The sequence below is a fragment of the Ovis canadensis genome, chromosome 11 (genome assembly GCF_042477335.2).
Source record: "Ovis canadensis isolate MfBH-ARS-UI-01 breed Bighorn chromosome 11, ARS-UI_OviCan_v2, whole genome shotgun sequence".
In the NCBI taxonomy this organism is placed as follows: Eukaryota; Metazoa; Chordata; class Mammalia; order Artiodactyla; family Bovidae; genus Ovis; species Ovis canadensis.
The window spans coordinates 28,042,444-28,061,046 of NC_091255.1; the positions used below are offsets into that span (position 1 = coordinate 28,042,444).

The 18,603-nt window shown below is 40.8% G+C and overlaps 1 protein-coding gene across 14 annotated transcripts in view; it reads right to left on the reverse strand.

Annotated features, from left to right (window-relative positions):
* The window catches only part of LYRM9 (LYR motif containing 9), an 82,801-nt gene that overhangs the window by 33,577 nt on the left and 30,621 nt on the right, over window positions 1-18,603 (reverse strand). For 4 of the 14 annotated variants that reach the window (XR_011246998.1, XR_011246986.1, XR_011246988.1 and 1 more), the window contains exons 5-7: window positions 6,919-6,964; window positions 6,036-6,220; window positions 427-527 (exon numbers count right to left, since the gene is read on the reverse strand). The exons of 9 other annotated variants lie outside the window; for them this stretch is intronic. The gene's annotated coding sequence lies outside the window, so the exon portion shown is untranslated. The remainder of the gene's footprint in view (window positions 1-426; window positions 528-6,035; window positions 6,221-6,918; window positions 6,965-18,603) is intronic. One more of the 14 variants, XR_011247004.1, reaches the window with a different exon arrangement.

Here is an 18,603-nt window from a genome sequence, read left to right on the forward strand (position 1 = left end):
AAACGAGACTGTTCCCTTCCCGCTGCCCCAGCTTTATGGAGCTGTAACTGACAAATAAAATTGTATACATGTGTGACATGTACAAAAGACTTTAATAAATGCAAATGACTAGCGTTATGAGGACAGCCTGAGAAGTCCTGTTGGTTGCTCATCAACAGAAGCTTGCCTGCAGAAAAGAGGGCTGAGAGCACCACTCTCAGATAAATGCTATTTATCAGTATCAGAAAAATGATATTATTCCTTGTTAAACAGTCAGTGAGGTGCAATTCCTCAAGTAAAGCAGCTATATTGGGGGTTTTTTCCTACGATAACGCATAGGTACATTTTTCTGGGAAGACAGTATATGCTTTCAACCTATTCTCAAAGGGCTCCTGGATTCAAAGAAGATTCAAGAGCATCAGGCCTGCAGACAACCCAGTCCCTTACCTGATGACACTTTCTTAGTATACTGTGTTCAGCAGACATTATCTCACCTCTGTGTGGCCATGGACAATCTGCTAACCCTCTCTGTTCCCAAAGTTCATCACCTGTAAATGAAAATAACACCACCAACCTCACAGGGCTGTTAAGAGCATCAAATGAATAAATGTAAGGGAAGTACTTAAAATAGAAGCTGCACTTATGTATTTATATATGTGTGTATATATACACATATATATGTATACATATATATATATACACACACACACACACACACACACACACACATATATAAAGTGCAGTGGTTCAGTGGTAAAGAAGCTGCCTGCAATGCAGGAGACCCCAGTTAGATTCCTGGTTAGGGAAGATTCCCTGGAGGAGGAAATGGCAACCCACTCCAGTACTCTTGCCTGGGAAATCCCATGGATAGAGGAGCCTGGCAGGCTACAGTCCATGGGGTTGCAAAAGAGTCAGACATGACATAGCAACTAAACAACAACAAATAGAAGCAATGGCTGTTATTATTTTTTTTTACTACTTTTACTTTCTGTTCCTCTTGGGAAGCCAGAATTTCTGCATGAATGTCAGTCTCTCTAGCAAGTGGCTCAGTTAAGTGATGCCTGTTTCTGAGAAGTATTTTTTTCCTACAGCAAAGTTAAGACAGAGCCAAGAGCCGAGAAGGGATATTAGCCAAAGAGCTGAATCACATGTCTCACCCAGACAGGGAAAACCCCACAGTTGCCATGCTCAGAACAAAACTGGGTGCCTCAGAATGCATCAGTTTAATAAAATGGGGAAGTTAGGGAGCTCTCTTCCTGTCCTTTGACTTGACTTTGCTTAATGTCCCTCCCATAAGGGGACAGCCCCTTGCTTCTCAATGCCAATTCATGCCCTCTGTTGTCCATAAGACAGCTCAGTGTTCCAGAAAGAAGACTGTTACTCATCACCCCTGCCATTCACTTGGCATCTTGTGTCTTCCAAAGGACGCACAGCCAAAAAGAATCCATCCCTAGGCTGTCCCCAAGTGGAAACTGTCTCATTTAGAGGCTTATAACCAGGAGATGGAATGGGCGCGTTCAATTCTGTACCTACTTCCTTGTGAGGCAACTTCTCTCGATCCAGAGAAGTTGTGAGCTTCCCTCCAGAATGCCTCATAGGATTGATAAGGGCCTCCCTGGTGCCAAATGCACTTGCAACATGGACCTTTGCAGATGGCTCCAAAGAACCAGATGAGAGACAGCAAGGAAACAAGTTAATTGATTTCCTGAAACTGTGTATCAGAAAAGCTGCTATTGTATATACAGTCAAACACTGGAACTGGGTCAGTTTGGTAAAACCAATATTTGTCCTTGGGCAGGGACCACTCTTACTATAGATAGCAGGCGGGGCTTTCTTCTACCATCCCAGGAAGTCCATACTCCAGGTGGAAAAGCCAAAATGTGCCCACTGGGAACTTCCTACAGTTGAGGCTCCTGCTCAGCCCATGAAGTCAGTGCTGTTCTTCACGTTTCCTTTGGCCAAAGGCTGTCCTGACTGTTTCATTTTCTCTCTTGACAGCATCACACAGGGGTAAGTACAGTATTGAGCAACCAGTGGAAAAAAGAAGAAACGGGGATTTTCTGGTGGTTTGCTCAAGCTGATTTGTTTGTAGTACCTGTTCTGGCTGTGTCTCTAGCATCCATCTTTCTGGAAGTCAATTCATGACGAGCAACCACTTCACATCCCTGAACCAGAGTTAAAAATAAACGTGACATAGAATTAGGCTTATATTCGGAGCATAATTACGAGTTGACGGCTTTCCTTGGAAGAACCATCACTGATTTATGCTTTCATGATTTCATGGTAAGATGGGGGCCACTTTTGCTCCTGCAAAACTACAGCTGAAGACATCTCTGAGCAAGTTATCTCAAGTCCCTTATATGAGGATCTACAAAATTTAATTTTCCAATAATATAATGCCAGGTGAATGCTGGCATTCTTCAAACAAAACTAGATGCAGCTCAGCTGCTTTGCTTCTCCATCTCCTCCCCTCCTCCATCTCCTTCAGATAATGATGATGAAACTCACATGGCCCACATTTCTACTTTTGCCTTGGGTGTTAGGAAGCTCAGGGTTAAATTTCATGCTCAAACTATTTTATCCACATTTCTGAAAGTACTTCCTATTTTTCCATAACCAGCTTCCAGTCCATTTTTAAATTTTCCATTTTCACTGTATTTAAAATTATAAAACCCTTTCTGTCCTTTGTTTTTATTTAAATAAAGAGGCAGACTAAAATTAATTAACTAATTAAACATGAGTTGGGAAGATGCCCTGAAGGAGGAAACGGCACCCTGCTCCAATATTCTTGCCTGAAAAATCCCATGGACAAAGGAGCCTGGCGGGCTATAGTCCATAGCATCGCAATGAGTGGGACACGAATGAGCACACACACACAATTAAACCTGACTTTGGGGTTAAGTGCCCACGTTCCTTAAAATAGTTGATCACCCAATGTTCAGTGAGGCGTTGGTTACAGCTATTGTTCACAAAGAATTGGCTCTGGCTGGGGTTTGGGTTACTGATTTGAATCTGTTTTCTTGGAGCCAATTTGAATTCACTGGTAAGGCTGAAGGACTGTTACTTCCTACAGTCCTTTGTTCGAAAGGATTGCGTTTTGCATCACAGCCCAGGGAGACAGGTGCAGTGAAGCAAAACAGCTTTTTTCTCCTCTCTCCAAACGCTTAGCACAACTACACACATCCATGTTCTTATCTTTGAGCTAAACTTTGCTACAACAAGGAGCCGCCCTGCAACATTCTCAATAGAACAAAAGATTCCTAAGCCTTGGGAAACAGAAGGGGTCCACTTGTTAGAACAATTATCAACTAGTATATTACAAGAACAGCTACATTTGGACTGAGCTCAAGGTTGGCTACAGTGAGGTGTGACTGTTTCTGGTTTACAGGTTGAGTAAATGCAGGACTCAAATTTGTCTTAGGTTTCCATTATTTACAAAATCAATCAACCACAATTCATTAATTAAAGCCCTCAGTTAACTGGAATTTTATCTATCCATCTCATTCCTAAACGTAGATGCTCAGCTTTTAACACAAAAGGCCAAGTTACAAGAAGTTAAGTGTATGTCTGAGAGATAACAAAAGTACTAATATCCAAAGAATGACCTTGATTTAGCTCAAGTTTTTGGCTGTCTGTACCCAAATTGGAAAAAGCCTTGCTGTACTCAGCCCATAGACACTATATATCATCCTTGGCTACTGAAAGCAAAAGCATTGTCTCTCAATATAATTTTTTAAAGTTTTTTTGATGTGGACCATTTTTTAGAGTCTTTATTGAATTTGTTATAATATTAATTCTGTTGTATTGGTTTTTTGGTCCTGAGGCATATGGGATCTTAGCTATCTAACCAGGGATGGAACCCACACTTGCTGCATTGGAAGGTGAAGTCTAAACCACTGGATCGCCAAGGAAATCCCTATAATTCTGATTAAGGACACAAAAGTGTATCAATCAAGATAGAGTGAATTTCTGTTCAAGTAAATCAGGAAGAGCAAGATATCATAGCAGTCTCTTCCATAAGCACCCTGGAGAAGAAAGTTTTGCCAAGATGCTTCTCCTTGAGACATTAAAAAATCCCACTCCCACCCCGTGTGACCTGACAGCTTCAAGTCAATTCCTTAAGGAAGTAAGGGTGTTGCAGAAACCAGTACTCGAGAAACCAAGCTCCACACTAGGAGAGCTGGAGAACACAGGTTTATTATGCCAGCCAGGCCAGAGGAGTTAACACTTCAAGCTCTGAGCCCGGAACAAAGGGATTACAGAGTTTTTATAGACAGACTGTAGTGGGCAACACTAGCTGTCAATAGGCTGGTTTAAACTAAGGGGTTTCGCGCACTCGTGGTAACACTAGTCAAGATGGGGAGGAGGATGCCTGGCCTGGACAGGCATGATTAAGCAGATTTGCGGGGTCTAGGCAATTGCAAAGAGCAGGACAAGGGTGAGTGAGATAAACTCCAGTTCCTAGTATTGCAAGTCCCCACTTTCTGAGACTACATGACCTACGTGATCTAGATTTTGCAAGGGGCAGGCTAAGTTACAGAGGCAGAAGGAAGTTATGTAAAATTTTAACTTTTCCTCTTCAAGGGGAGCAAGTAAGTAAGCCCCTGGGCCACAACTACTGAGCCCACCTGCCACAACTGGAGAAGCCTGTGCACTACCCCCTTGCATTGCAATGAAGATCCCTCACAGCCAAACAAAAAGAGAGAGAAGAAGAACGAACCTGACCATCGTGGTCAAGAACAATTTACCAAGGGGGACAGGGATCAAAGTGGGGAGACTAGTTCAGAGGCTATTAAAATAAGCCAGGCAAGAAATGATGGTCACTTGCACAAGGATGGTGGCAGGAGAGGTGGGGTGAAGTGGTCAGATTATAGGTATAGAGCTAACAAGATTTGCTAATGCATTAGATAGTGTGGTGGGAGAAATGGAGAGTAAATGGTGACTGCAAGGGTTTTCCTTGAGCAACTGGAAGGGCAAAAGCACTTTACCTGAGAAGAAGCAGATGGCAGGCAGGAATGGGAGGAAGTAGGATTTGGACACCTCCCTAGAGGTGAGATGGAAACTACAAACCAGGAAGGTGTGGTGTCCTTGAAGCCAAGTGAAGAATGTGCCTGAGGGAGAAGAGAGGAGACGGATAACTGCAAATGCTGCTGATGAATTCGCTGAGATGGGGACTGAGAGCTGAGTGATGGATTTAGCAACCTGACAGCCACTGGGGACCTTCACATGTGAGAGAAAGTCACTTAGTCGTGTCTGACTCTGCGACATGGACTGTACAGTCCATGGAATTCTCCAAGCAGGAATACTGGCTGGAGTGGGTAGCTTTTCTCTTCTCCGGGGAATCTTCTCAACCCAGAGACTGAACTCAGGTCTCCCGCATTGCAGGCAGATTCTTTACCAGTTGAGCCACAAGGGAAGCCCAGGGGACTTTAACAAGTGCACTACTAATTACTGAAGTTCTCAGGCATCGCACCAAGCATGGAAATTCAAGTTCTGTGATGTGGAAGATGCTGGAAGAAAAATGAGCTCTTAACTCCACATTCTGCAGCTGTCTTGGGAGTCATAGCAGCAAGTCACACCTAGACCTGCAGCACCACAGACCCTAAGCCCAGAGAGAGTCACATTATTGATACAAGCAAGGCCATTTGTGTGACAGCAGACAGGGAACTGCTGGGAGTTCAAAAGTAGGGTCCCAAGTTCCCAGCCAACCCACGGGCTCCTGTAACATACTGAGAAACCAACCGACTAACCAACTCAGAAGCAAAGCAAAGCAGTATCGAAAAGGCAGCAGCGGTAGCCTTATAAAGCTATCTGAGATCTAAACCCTTCCACCTCCAAAAAGAAGTGATTAGAACAATCATTAAGTTCCTTTAGGGCAAGGACTCTGCTTCACAGTCACACACCATGCCTGGGACAGAGGAGATACTTAACAAGGGTTGCTTGTTGATTGGCTGATTGCTACGTCTCTTACATGTTATCTCATTTCATATTCACAATACTCTTCAATAGAGTCACAATACTCTTCAAGAATTGATGCTTTTGAGAATAAAACCTACCTGACCTTTAGGGCACGAAACATCAGAACTTGCTGCAATGGGAGATCAGGCCTTTATGTAATCCATTTACATTAGAGAGAGAGCATTTTCTTTTGCTTGAGAGGTTGACATGCCTTCACGTGTTTTCCACTTAATCAGCAGAATCATTTAGGCACTGAGGGTTTTGATGATCTCAATAAAAATACCTATTTATGTTAAAAAAAAAAAAAAAGAATTGATGCTTTTGAACTGTGGTGTTGGAGAAGACTCTTGATAGTCCCTTGGACAACAAGGAGATCTAACCAGTCAATCCTAAAGGAAATCAGTTCTGAATATTCATTGGAAGGACTAATGCTGAAACTTAAACTCCCATACTTTGGCCACCTGATGCAAAGAACTGACTCCTTGAAAAAGACCCTGATGCTGGGAAAGATTGAAGGCAGGAAGAGAAGGGGATGACAGAGGATGAAATAGTTGGATGGCATCACTGACTCGATGGACATGAGTCTGAGCAAGCTCCAGGAGTTGGTGATGGACAGGGAAGCCTGGAATGCTGCAGTCCATGGGGTTGCAAAGAGTTGGACATGACTGAGCGACTGAACTGAACTGAACTGAACTTCAATATATAGGTGTCAAGAAGAGACATACTAGAAGACAATTCACAAAGATGGTCAGAATGAATTCCTTTAAGTATTGTGCACCTAATGTTTACCAGGTGGTTTCTGCAGACTTTTAATCCCACCACGGTGCTCTGTGATAGACGGTGAGGCCTGGTGCGCTCCAGTCCATGGGGTTGCAAAGAGTCAGACACAACTGAGTGACTGAACTGAACAATGCTCTAAGGTGGGTAATAGGATTCCCCAGTTTACAGATGAGGGAGAAAGAGGCTGAAAGAGCCAAATACCTTGTTCTGGACCAGTGGACTGAATTTTGGCTGTATACCAGAATACCTAGAAAAACACAATAAGACATTACAGCAGAAGAGAAACTGTCATGTAGGAGGAAGTAGAATAACATGAAACCTCTAAGCTAATGCAATTGCCAAGGTCAAACACTGGGGTAGGCAGCAATATGCAACAAACTGAACATAGGTTTGGGAGTTGGACAAACTTACATTTGAATCCCAGAGCCACCAGGTGCTCATTATAAAGCTCTGGGCAAGTCATTTAACTTTTTGGAGCTTCGATTTCCTTATCCATAAAATGAGGTAATAATAATTACTTTGAGGATGTTGTATTACATGAGACAACTTGCATAATTGTAGATACGCAATAAATGCTAGTCCTCCTTTCCTCAACCTAACCGTCAAGGGAACAGGGGAGACGGAATTATGTAACTGTTATTATTTCTCTGCTTTGTTTCAACGGTTCTCAGAGTGCTATTGTAACCCGCAGCATCACTTGGGAATTTTTAGGATGCCAATTCTCGGGCCCCACCCACACCTACCGTCTCAGAACCTCTGGGGATGGGGCCCAGTAATCTGTGATTGCAGGTGCTCTCTGGTTTGAGAACTGTAGCTCTGTTTCATTATGGACCCTGTCTGCAACATAGCTGTGGCGGAAACTTGAGTAGCTGAGTAACTTGGCAAGATCACAAAGTTATTCACTGAAGACGCCATTCAAATAAGGATCTCAGGCAAAAGAGTGCTCTTATTCCCAACAATAATTACCAATGGAACATAGACTTTTCTCATTTTACAAGTGAAAATATGGGACTCCCCGCCTTTGTGAGCCTTAATAAACTTTCTTATAAGGCAGTTTCTCTGCTCATGTTTCTTTTCCCTACTCAAAACTGTGCCTGGTGGTTAAGTACTCTATATATCTTCTGTTCACTCATGGTGAGGAAAAATATGTTAACATGTATAAATACATGTTAAATAACCAGGCTCAAAGTAAACGGGCATGCATGTTAATTCAGGGTGTCATTCTAGGACTGCGGGAGTTGGCACAACACAGCTCTAAGAAGAAGAGGCGTTTGGCCCTCCCTCCTGTGGCCAAAACATCATAGCTGGGTGTGCATCCAGGCAAAGCACCGGGGGTGGGAGGGGAACAGATTTTCAAAGTACGGTAGTCCCGGACAGCACGTGCTATAAACCGGCTCTTAGAGGTGTCCTGATTTTCACGGTGAAATACTCTCACTACAAATGATTTCAAGCTACCATGGTTGAACATCCTGCTAACAAAGTTGCTGAATATTCAACCATCAGCAGTGGGCAGTGGAGCTGGCCCCAGCACACCGCTGTGACATCTACTATCGGTGGGCCCAATTTTGACATGGTAGGTGGCACAGTGTTTTATTTATTGTACTTGCAAGTACCTTCAGAATGCTTTACAGTATGCCTCCTGAGGAAGTAATCACACTGAACGTGACTTTATGAACCCTGCCTGATTCTCAGGAAACCAAATTTACATGTTGGATTCTTTCAGTAGAAACAATTATTTTGACTTTACACCTATTTTTTTTTAACTTGAAAAATTCTCCTTTGTTTTAAAAATTGCAATTATGAAATCTATAGTACATGTAGAAAAATATTTTTTAAGACATGCATGTGATTCAACACAAAGCAAATAAACACTCATGCAGTGATCATGCAGATCAAAAAATAGAACATTGCCAGCATCTCATACCCCACCCCTCCACTGTCCATAGTTACCCTTTTCTCTTTCTTTTTTTTTTTTCCTTTTCCCTTTTCTCTTTCTAAAAGATTGACTCCTTCTAAATGGTAATTGCTTCCTTGATTTATTTGACAGATGTCTATCTAAACATGCATTCTTTTTTTTTTTTTGCCCCACAATTTTTATTTTTTTTTAATTTTTATTTTTAGTTTATTTTACTTTACAGTACTGTATTGGTTTTGCCATACATTGACATGAATCCACCACGGGTGTACATGCGTTCCCAAACATGAAACCCCCTCCCACCTCCCTCCCCATAACATCCCTCTGGGTCATCCCCGTGCACCAGCCCCAAGCATGCTGTATCCTGCGCCGGACATAAACTGGCAATTCGATTCTTACATGATAGTATACATGTTTCAATGCCATTCTCCCAAATCATCCCACCCTCTCCCTCTCCCTCTGAATCCAAAAGCCCACTATACATATCTGTGTCTTTTTGCTGTCTTGCATACAGGGTCATCATTGCCATCTTTCTAAATTCCATATATATGTGTTAGTATACTGTATTGGTGTTTTTCTTTCTGGCTTACTTCACTCTGTATAATCGGCTCCAGTTTCATCCATCTCATCAGAACTGATTCAAATGTATTCTTTTCAATGGCTGAGTAATATTCCATTGTGTATATGTACCACAGCTTCCTTATCCATTCATCTGCTGATGGACATCTAGGTTGTTTCCATGTCCTGGTTACTATAAACAGTGCTGTGATGAACATTGGGGTACATGTGTCTCTTTCAATTCTGGTTTCCTCGGTGTGTATGCCCAGTAGCGGGATTGCTGGGTCATAAGGCAGTTCTATTTGCAATTTTTTAAGGAACCTCCACACTGTTCTCCATAGTGGCTGTACTAGTTTGCATTCCCACCAACCGTGTAGGAGGGTTCCCTTTTCTCCACACCCTCTCCAGCATTTATTGCTTGCAGATTTTTGGATCGCGGACATTCTGACTGGGACTTTACATCTATTTTGACTGGCAGTTGTGAAAGCAGGATGACCAAAATTATTATTTTCAACTAAATAGAATGTTGACAATAATATGAAGTAGATTAGATGGTAAAGATAAGTTCCTTCCTTGAAAATCTCTTCAGAAAAATTATTATATATAATACAGGTTTATTATATTATAATATATATATTATAAATATATTATATATAATAAATATATAATTGTATATTTGTCTATATTATATATAATACAGGTTTATGTTTATAAACATAAGTGTATGTTTATATTATATATTAATAGAAGAGTTTTATAAGTATTAAATAAAGTCTTTGGCATAATTTTACATGGTTAGATTTTCAGGAAATTTTATTTGTTCCAATATTTCTATGTATTGCTGAGAAGAAGAATGAAGTGAATTATAGTGTTCTGAAGTGAGGTAGTTGACCTCAATTACACAAAGGATAGGAAATTTTTAGAAAGAAAATCATGGTTTTATTTTTTGCCTGCAGTCTCAGGATTAAATTCACTATCAAATTCTTTTTTCTATTCATTCTTAAATTATCCCAAGATTCTTGTAACCTCATAAATAAGACAGTAGACTAAATCAAATGCATTTCAACATTTTGCAAATTCTAATCTTAAAAATATAACCTATTTATTCATAAAATTTATTTTTAATTTATATCTAGCAGAGTATTTTATTATTTTTTCAGAGAGTAGAATTTTTTAATATTTATTTCTATTTACTTATTTGGCTATGCCGAGTCTTAGTTGTTGTGGCTTGCAGGATCTTTAGTGGCAGCATGTGGGATCTAGTTCCCTGACCAGGGATCGAATCCAGGCCACCTGCATCGGCAACACAGTCTTAGCCACTAGACCACCAGGGAAGTCCCTTGAAAACAGTTACGAGTGGAAGTGAAAATTGATTCAACTTCTATGCATGGGAACTTTACCACCTCATTCAAACTTACAAATATATCGACATGTACCTTTTCACCCAGCAAGTCCGTTCTAGGAACTTACTCTGCAGGTACACCTGCCGTGTATGAAATGACGCTTGCTCAGCATTACTCACTGCAGTGTTGTTTATGATAGCAGCAGAATGTGTCTCTCAATAGGAGAGGACTGAAAATGTTGTGATGCCTCCATGCATCCCAGTGGACTAAAATAAACCATAAAAAAGGATAAATGAAGCCTCTTGTGCATTTTTTAAAAAAAGAATCCTAAGATACATTAAGTCTTAAAGAAAACCAAGATCAGAGCAGTTTGTAAATGACTACCATTTGTGTGGGTTCAGTTCTGTTCAGTTCAGTCGCTCAGTCGTGTCTGAGTCTTTGCGACCCCATGAATTGCAGCACACCAGGTCTCCTTGTCCATCACCAACTCCTGGAGTTCACTCAAACTCACGTCCATCGAGTCTGTGATGCCATCCAGCCATCTAATCCTCTGTCGTCCCCTTCTCCTCCTGCCCCCAATCCCTCCCAGCATCAGAGCCTTTTCCAATGAGTCAACTCTTCTCATGAGGTGGCCAAAGTACTGGAGTTTCAGCTTCAACATCAGTCCTTCCAAAGAACACCCAGGGCTGATCTCCTTGCAGTCCAAGGGACTCTCAAGAGTCTTCTCCAACACCACAGTTCAAAAGCATCAATTCTGGCGGTCCTAAGATGGTGGAGGAATAGGACGGGAAGACCACTTTCTCCCTCACAAATTCCTCAAAAGAACATTTCAACGCTGAGTAAACTCCACAAAACAACTTCTGTAGGCTGGCAGAGGACATCAGGCAACCAGAAAAGCAGACCATTTGCTTCAAAAACAGGCAGGAAAAAATATAAAAGCCGAAAAAGGAGACAAAGGAGGTGGGGAGGGAGCTCCGTCCCTGGAAGGGAATTTTAAGAAGAGAGGTTTCCAAACACCAGGAAACACTCTCCCTGCCGAGTCTGTGGCAAGCCTTGGAAACACAGAGGGCAACATAACAGGTAGGAAAAATAAATAAATAATTAAAACCAACAGGTTACAAGCCCAACAGTAACTCCCCCAGCAGAAAAGCAGCACAGACGCCTGCATCCGCCACTGGGAAGTGGGGGCAGGGCAGGGACGCGCGGGAGGCGCGGGCTGCAGAGATTTGTAAGAATCAGGCAGGAACGCCCCACGCGCAACCAGAACGATCTAACTTGGGCTAGCAAACCAGACTGTGGGATAGCTACCACGCGAAAAGCTCGAACATAAGACACCGCCAGGACCAAGCACAGAACAAAGGACGGAACGGAAAAAGCCGGCTGCAGACCATCCCCCACCGGGGACAGGCAGCCAGAGCCCTAAGGGCTGGAAAGGGGCAATTGCAGACCCGGAGAGACTTTACTTACCAAACTGCAAGCCGGCTTCTTTGCTAAGACTTCTGGGGGTGCTGGACAGTCACCATCTGCCTCACAAGGGGCACCAGCGGTCCACCCAGAAAATTGAGCAGCAGAGGCAGAAAAGGCGACAAGTCACAGCGATCGCGCTCGCCAAACACCTGAGCTACTCAGACCTGGGAAGGGCACAAAGCGCAGTCCCAGCCGAATCTGTGCCTCTGAGGGCTACCTGAGCGCCGAACCTGAGCGGCTTAGACCGGGGAAGTGCACGCAGCCTAGGGCCGGCCTCAGACGGTTCCCGGCTGAGCATCGTAGAGCCGCAGCGGTTTGTGCGCCGCGAGAAGGGACAGGTCCAGCGGGGCTGAGACACTGTGTGCACACGACAGTGCTATTCGTTTGCAGCATCCCCCCTGCCCCTCCACAGTGTGACTGAACTAGTGAGCCTAAAAAACCAGCAAACAGAAGAAGTTAAACAGAGGGAACTGCCTTGGAAGTGACCCCATACTGCCCACAACATCAGAGAAGGGCTAGACATATTTTTACTATTTTTAAAATCATTCCTTTTTTTTTCTTTTTCTAACTTTTTTTTTAAAATTGTTACGTCTTCTATTTCTCCTCTAATTTTCATTTCTATAACCTACTATTACTATTAAAAAAAAAAAGACCTTTTTTTTTTTTCTTAAAGCAAACACCATATATAGTCTTTGGGTGGTTGTTGTTGGTGTTTTTGTTTTAATAATTCTTGTGACTTTTTTTTTTCTTTTTTCCTTTTTCCTTCTGCTTCTTTTCTTTAATATTGTATTTTTGAAAACCCAACCTCTACTCTAGATTTTTAATCTTTGCTTTTTGGGTTTTGTTGGCAATTTTGTACTTTTAAAAACCCAAACTTCACTACCCAATTTTACCTGAGAGCGAGATTACTGGCTTGACCACTCTCTTCTCCTTTGGACTCTCCTTTTTCTCCACCAGGTGGCCTCTGTCTCTTTCCTCCCCCATCTCTTCACTATCCAACTCTGTGAATCTCTGTGTGTTCCAGACGGTGGAGAACACCTAAGGAGCTGGTTACTGGCAGGATTTGTCTCTCTCCTTCTCATTCCTCTCTCTTATCCTCCTGGCCACCTCTGTCTACTTCCTCCCTCTCCTCTTCCCTCTATAACTCCGTAAATACCTCTGAGCGGTCCAGACTATGGAACACACATAAGGAAGTGACTACTGGCTAGCTTACTCTCTCCTCTTTTGATCTCACTGCATCTCATTCCAGTCACCTCTAACTACCCTCTCCCTCTTCTCTTCTCCTTGTAACTCAGTGAACCTCTCTGGGTGTCCCTCAATGTGGAGAAGCTTTTCATCTTTAACCTAGATGTTTTATCATCAGTGCTGTATAGACGGAGAAGTCTAGAGGCTACTGTAAAAATAAAACTGAAAACCAGAAGCAGGAGGCTTAAGTCCAAAGCCTGAAAACATCAGAGAACTCCTGAATTCAGGGAACATTAAGCAATAGGAGCTCATCAAATGCCTCCATACCTACACTGAAGCCAAGCTCCACCCAAAGGGCCAACAAGTTCCAGAACAAGACATACCACGCAAATTCTCCAGCAACACAGGAACACACCCCTGAGCTTCAATATACAGGCAGCTCAAAGTTACTCCAAAACCTTTGACATCTCATAACCCATTACTGGTCACTTCACTGCACTCCAGAGAAAAGAAACCCAGCTCCACCCACCAGAACTCCAACACAAGCCTCCCTAACCAGGAAACCTTGACAAGCCACTGATACAACCCCACCCACAGTGAGGAAGCTCCATAATAAAGAGAACTCCACAAATTACCAGAATATAAAAAGGCCACCACAAACGCAGCAATATAACCAAGATGAAGAGACAGAGGAATACTCAGCAGGTAAAGGAACAGGAGAGTTGCCCACCAAACCAAACAAAAGAGGAAGAGGTAGGGAATCCACCTGAGAAAGAATTCCAAATATTGATAGTGAAAATGATTCAAAATCTTGAAATCAAAATGGAATCACAGATATATAGCCTAGAGACAAGGATAGAGAAGATGCAAGAAAGGTTTAACAAGGACCTAGAAGAAATAAAAAAGAGTCAATATATAATGAATAATGCAATAAATGAGATCAGAAACACTCTGGAGGCAACAAATAAAATAACGGAGGCAGAAGATAGGATTAGTGAAATAGAAGATAGAATGGTAGAAATAAATGAATCAGAGAGGAAACAAGAAAAACGAATTAAAAGAAATGAGGACAATCTCAGAGACCTCCAGGATGATATGAAACGCTCCAACATTCGAATTATAGGAGTCCCAGAAGAAGAAGACAAAAAGAAAGACCATGAGAAAATCCTTGAGGAGATAATAGTTGAAAACTTCCCTAAAATGGGGAAGGAAATAATCACCCAAGTCCAAGAAACACAGAGAGTTCCAAATAGGATAAACCCAAGGCGAAACACCCCAAGACACATATTAATCAAATTAACAAAGATCAAACACAAAGAACAAATATTAAAAGCAGCAAGGGAAAAACAACAAATAACACACAAGGGGATTCCCATAAGGGTAACAGCTGATCTTTCAATAGAAACTCTTCAGGCCAGGAGGGAATGGCAAGACATACTTAAAGTGATGAAAGACAATAATCTACAGCCCAGATTACTGTACCCAGCAAGGATCTCATTCAAATACGAAGGAGAAATCAAAAGCTTTACAGACAAGCAAAAGCTGAGAGAATTCAGCACCACCAAACCAGCTCCCCAACAAATTCTAAAGGATATTCTCTAGACAGGAAACACAAAAAGGGTGTATAAACCGAACCCAAAACAATAAAGAAAATGGTAATGGGATCATACTTATCAATAATTACCTTAAATGTAAATGGGTTGAATGCCCCAACCAAAAGGCAAAGACTGGCCGAATGGATACAAAAACAAGACCCCTCTATATGCTGCTTACAAGAGACCCACCTCAAAACAAGGGACACATACAGACTGAAAGTGAAGGGCTGGAAAAAGATATACCATGCAAATAGAGACCAAAAGAAAGCAGGAGTGGCAATACTCATATCTGATAAAATAGACTTTAAAACAAAGGCTGTGAAAAGAGACAAAGAAGGCCACTACATAATGATCAAAGGATCAATCCAAGAAGAAGATATAACAATTATAAATATATATGCAGCCAACATAGGAACACTGCAATATGTAAGACAAATGCTAACAAGTATGAAAGGGGAAATTAACAATAACACAATAATAGTGGGAGACTTTAATACCCAACTCACACTTATGGACAGATCAACTAAACAGAAAATTAACAAAGAAATGCAAACTTTAAATGATACATTAGACCAGTTAGATCCAATTGATATCTATAGGACATTTCACCCCAAAACAATGAATTTCACCTTTTTCTCAAGTGCTCGTGGAACCTTCTCCAGGATAGATCACATCCTGGGCCATAAGTCTAAACTTGATAAATTTTAAATAATCAAAATCATTACAAGCATCTTTTCTGACCATAATGCATTAAGATTAGATCTCAATTACAGGAGAAAAACTATTTAAAATTCCAACATATGGAGGTTGAACAACACACTTCTGAATAACCAACAAATCATAGAAGAAATCAAAAAAGAAATCAAAATATGCATAGAAACTAATGAAAATGAAAACACAACAGCCCAAAACCTGTGGGACACTATAAAAGCAGTGCTAAGAGGAAAGTTCATAGCAATACAGGCATACCTCAAGAAACGAAAAAAGTCAAATAAATAACCTAACTCTATACCTAAAGCAACTAGAAAAGGAAGAATTGGAGAATCCCAGAGAAGGAAAGAAATCTTAAAAATTAGGGCAGAAATAAATGCAAAAGAAACAAAAAAGACCATAGCAAAAATCAACAAAGCCAAAAGCTGGTTCTTTGAAAGGATAAATAAAATTGACAAACCATTAGCCAGACTCATCAAGAAGCAAAGAGAGAAAAATCAAATCAATAAAATTAGAAATGAAAATGGAGAGATCACAACAGACAACACAGAAATACAAAGGATCATAAGAGACTACTATTAGCAGTTATATGCCAATAAAATGGACAACGTGGAAGAAATGGACAAATTCTTAGAAAAGTACAATTTTCCAAAACTGAACCAGGAAGAAATAGAAAATCTTTACAGACCCATCACAAGCATGGAAATTGAAACTGTAATCAGAAATCTTCCAGCAAACAAAAGCCCAGGTCCAGACGGCTTCACAGCTGAATTCTACCAAAAATTTCAAGAAGAGCTAACACCTATCCTACTCAAACTCTTCCAGAAAATTGCAGAGGAAGGTAAACTTCCAAACTCATTCTATGAGGCCACCACCACCCTAATACCAAAACCTGACAAAGATACTACAAAAAAGGAAAACTACAGGCCAATATCACTGATGAACATAGATGCAAAAATCCTCAACAAAATTCTAGCAATCAGAATCCAACAACACATTAAAAAGATCATACACCATGACCAAGTGGGCTTTATCCCAGGGATGCAAGGAGTCTTCAATATCCGCAAATCAATCAATGTAATTCACCACATTAACAAATTGAAAAATAAAAGCCATATGATTATCTCAATAGATGCAGAGAAGGCCTTTGACAAAATTCAACATCCATTTATGATAAAAACTCTCCAGAAAGCAGGAATAGAAGGAACATACCTCAACATAATAAAAGCTATATATGACAAACCCACAGCAAACATTATCCTCAATGGTGAAAAATTGAAAGCATTTCCCCTAAAGTCAGGAACAAGACAAGGGTGCCCACTTTCACCGCTACTATTCAACATAGTTCTGGAAGTTTTGGCCACAGCAATCAGAGCAGAAAAAGAAATAAAAGGAATCCAAATTGGAAAAGAAGAAGTAAAACTTTCACTGTTTGCAGATGACATGATCCTCTACATGGAAAACCCTAAAGACTCCACCAGAAAATTACTAGAGCTAATCAATGAATATAGTAAAGTTGCAGGATATAAAATCAACATTCAGAAATCCCTTGCATTCCTATACACTAATAATGAGAAAGTAGAAAAAGAAATTAAGGAAACAATTCCATTCACCATTGCAACAAAAAGAATAAAATACTTAGGAATATATCTACCTAAAGAAACTGAAGACCTATATATAGAAAACTATAAAACAGTGATGAAAGAAATCAAAGAGGACACTAATAGATGGAGAAATATACCATGTTCATGGATCGGAAGAATCAATATACTGAAAATGAGTACCCAAAGCAATTTACAAATTCAATGCAATCCCTATCAAGCTACCAGCCATATTTTTCACAGAACTAGAACAAATAATTTCAAGATTTGTATGGAAATACAAAAAACCTCAAATAACCAAAGCAATCTTGAGAAAGAAGAATGGAACTGGAGGAACCAACTTGCCTGACTTCAGGCTCTACGACAAAGCCACAGTCATCAAGACAGTATGGTACTGGCACAAAGACAGAAATATAGATCAATGGAACAAAACAGAAAGCCCAGAGGTAAATCCACACACATATGGACACCTTATCTTTGACAAAGGAGGCAAGAATATACAATGGAGTAAAGACAATCTCTTCAACAAGTGGTGCTGGGAAAACTGGTCAACCACTTGTAAAAGAATGAAATTAGATCACTTTCTAACACCGCACACAAAAATAAACTCAAAATGGATTAAAGATCTAAATGTAAGACCAGAAACTATAAAACTCCTAGAGGAGAACATAGGCAAAACACTCTCCGACATAAATCACAGCAGGATCCTCTATGATCCACCTCCCAGAATTCTGGAAATAAAAGCAAAAATAAACAAATGGGATCTAATTAAAATTAAAAGCTTCTGCAAAACAAAGGAAAATATTTAAGCAAGGTGAAAAGACAGCCTTCTGAATGGGAGAAAATAATAGCAAATGAAGCAACTGACAAACGACTAATCTCAAAAATATACAAGCAACTTATGCAGCTCAATCCCAGAAAAATAAATGACCCAATCAAAAAATGGGCCAAAGAACTAAATAGACATTTCTCCAAAGAAGACATATGGATGGCTAACAAACACATGAAAAGATGCTCAACATCACTCATTATTAGAGAAATGCAAATCAAAACCACAATGAGGTACCACTTCACACCAGTCAGAATGTCTGTGATCTAAAAATCTGCAAGCAGTAAAACAACCTAGATGTCCATCAGCAGATGAATGGATAAGAAAGCTGTGGTACATATACACTATGGAGTATTACTCAGCCATTGAAAAGAATACATTTGGATCAGTTCTGATGAGATGGATGAAACTGGAGCCCATTATACAGAATGAAGTAAGCCAGAAAGAAAAACACCAATACAGTATACTAACACATATATATGGAATTTAGAAAGATGGCAATGATGACCCTGTATGCAAGACAGCAAAAAAGACACAGATATGTATAGCGGACTTTTGGTCTCAGAGGGAGAGGGAGAGGGTGGGATGATTTGGGAGACTGGCATTGAAACATGTATACTATCATGTAAGAATCGAATTGCCAGTTTATGTCCGGCGCAGGATACAGCATGCTTGGGGCTGG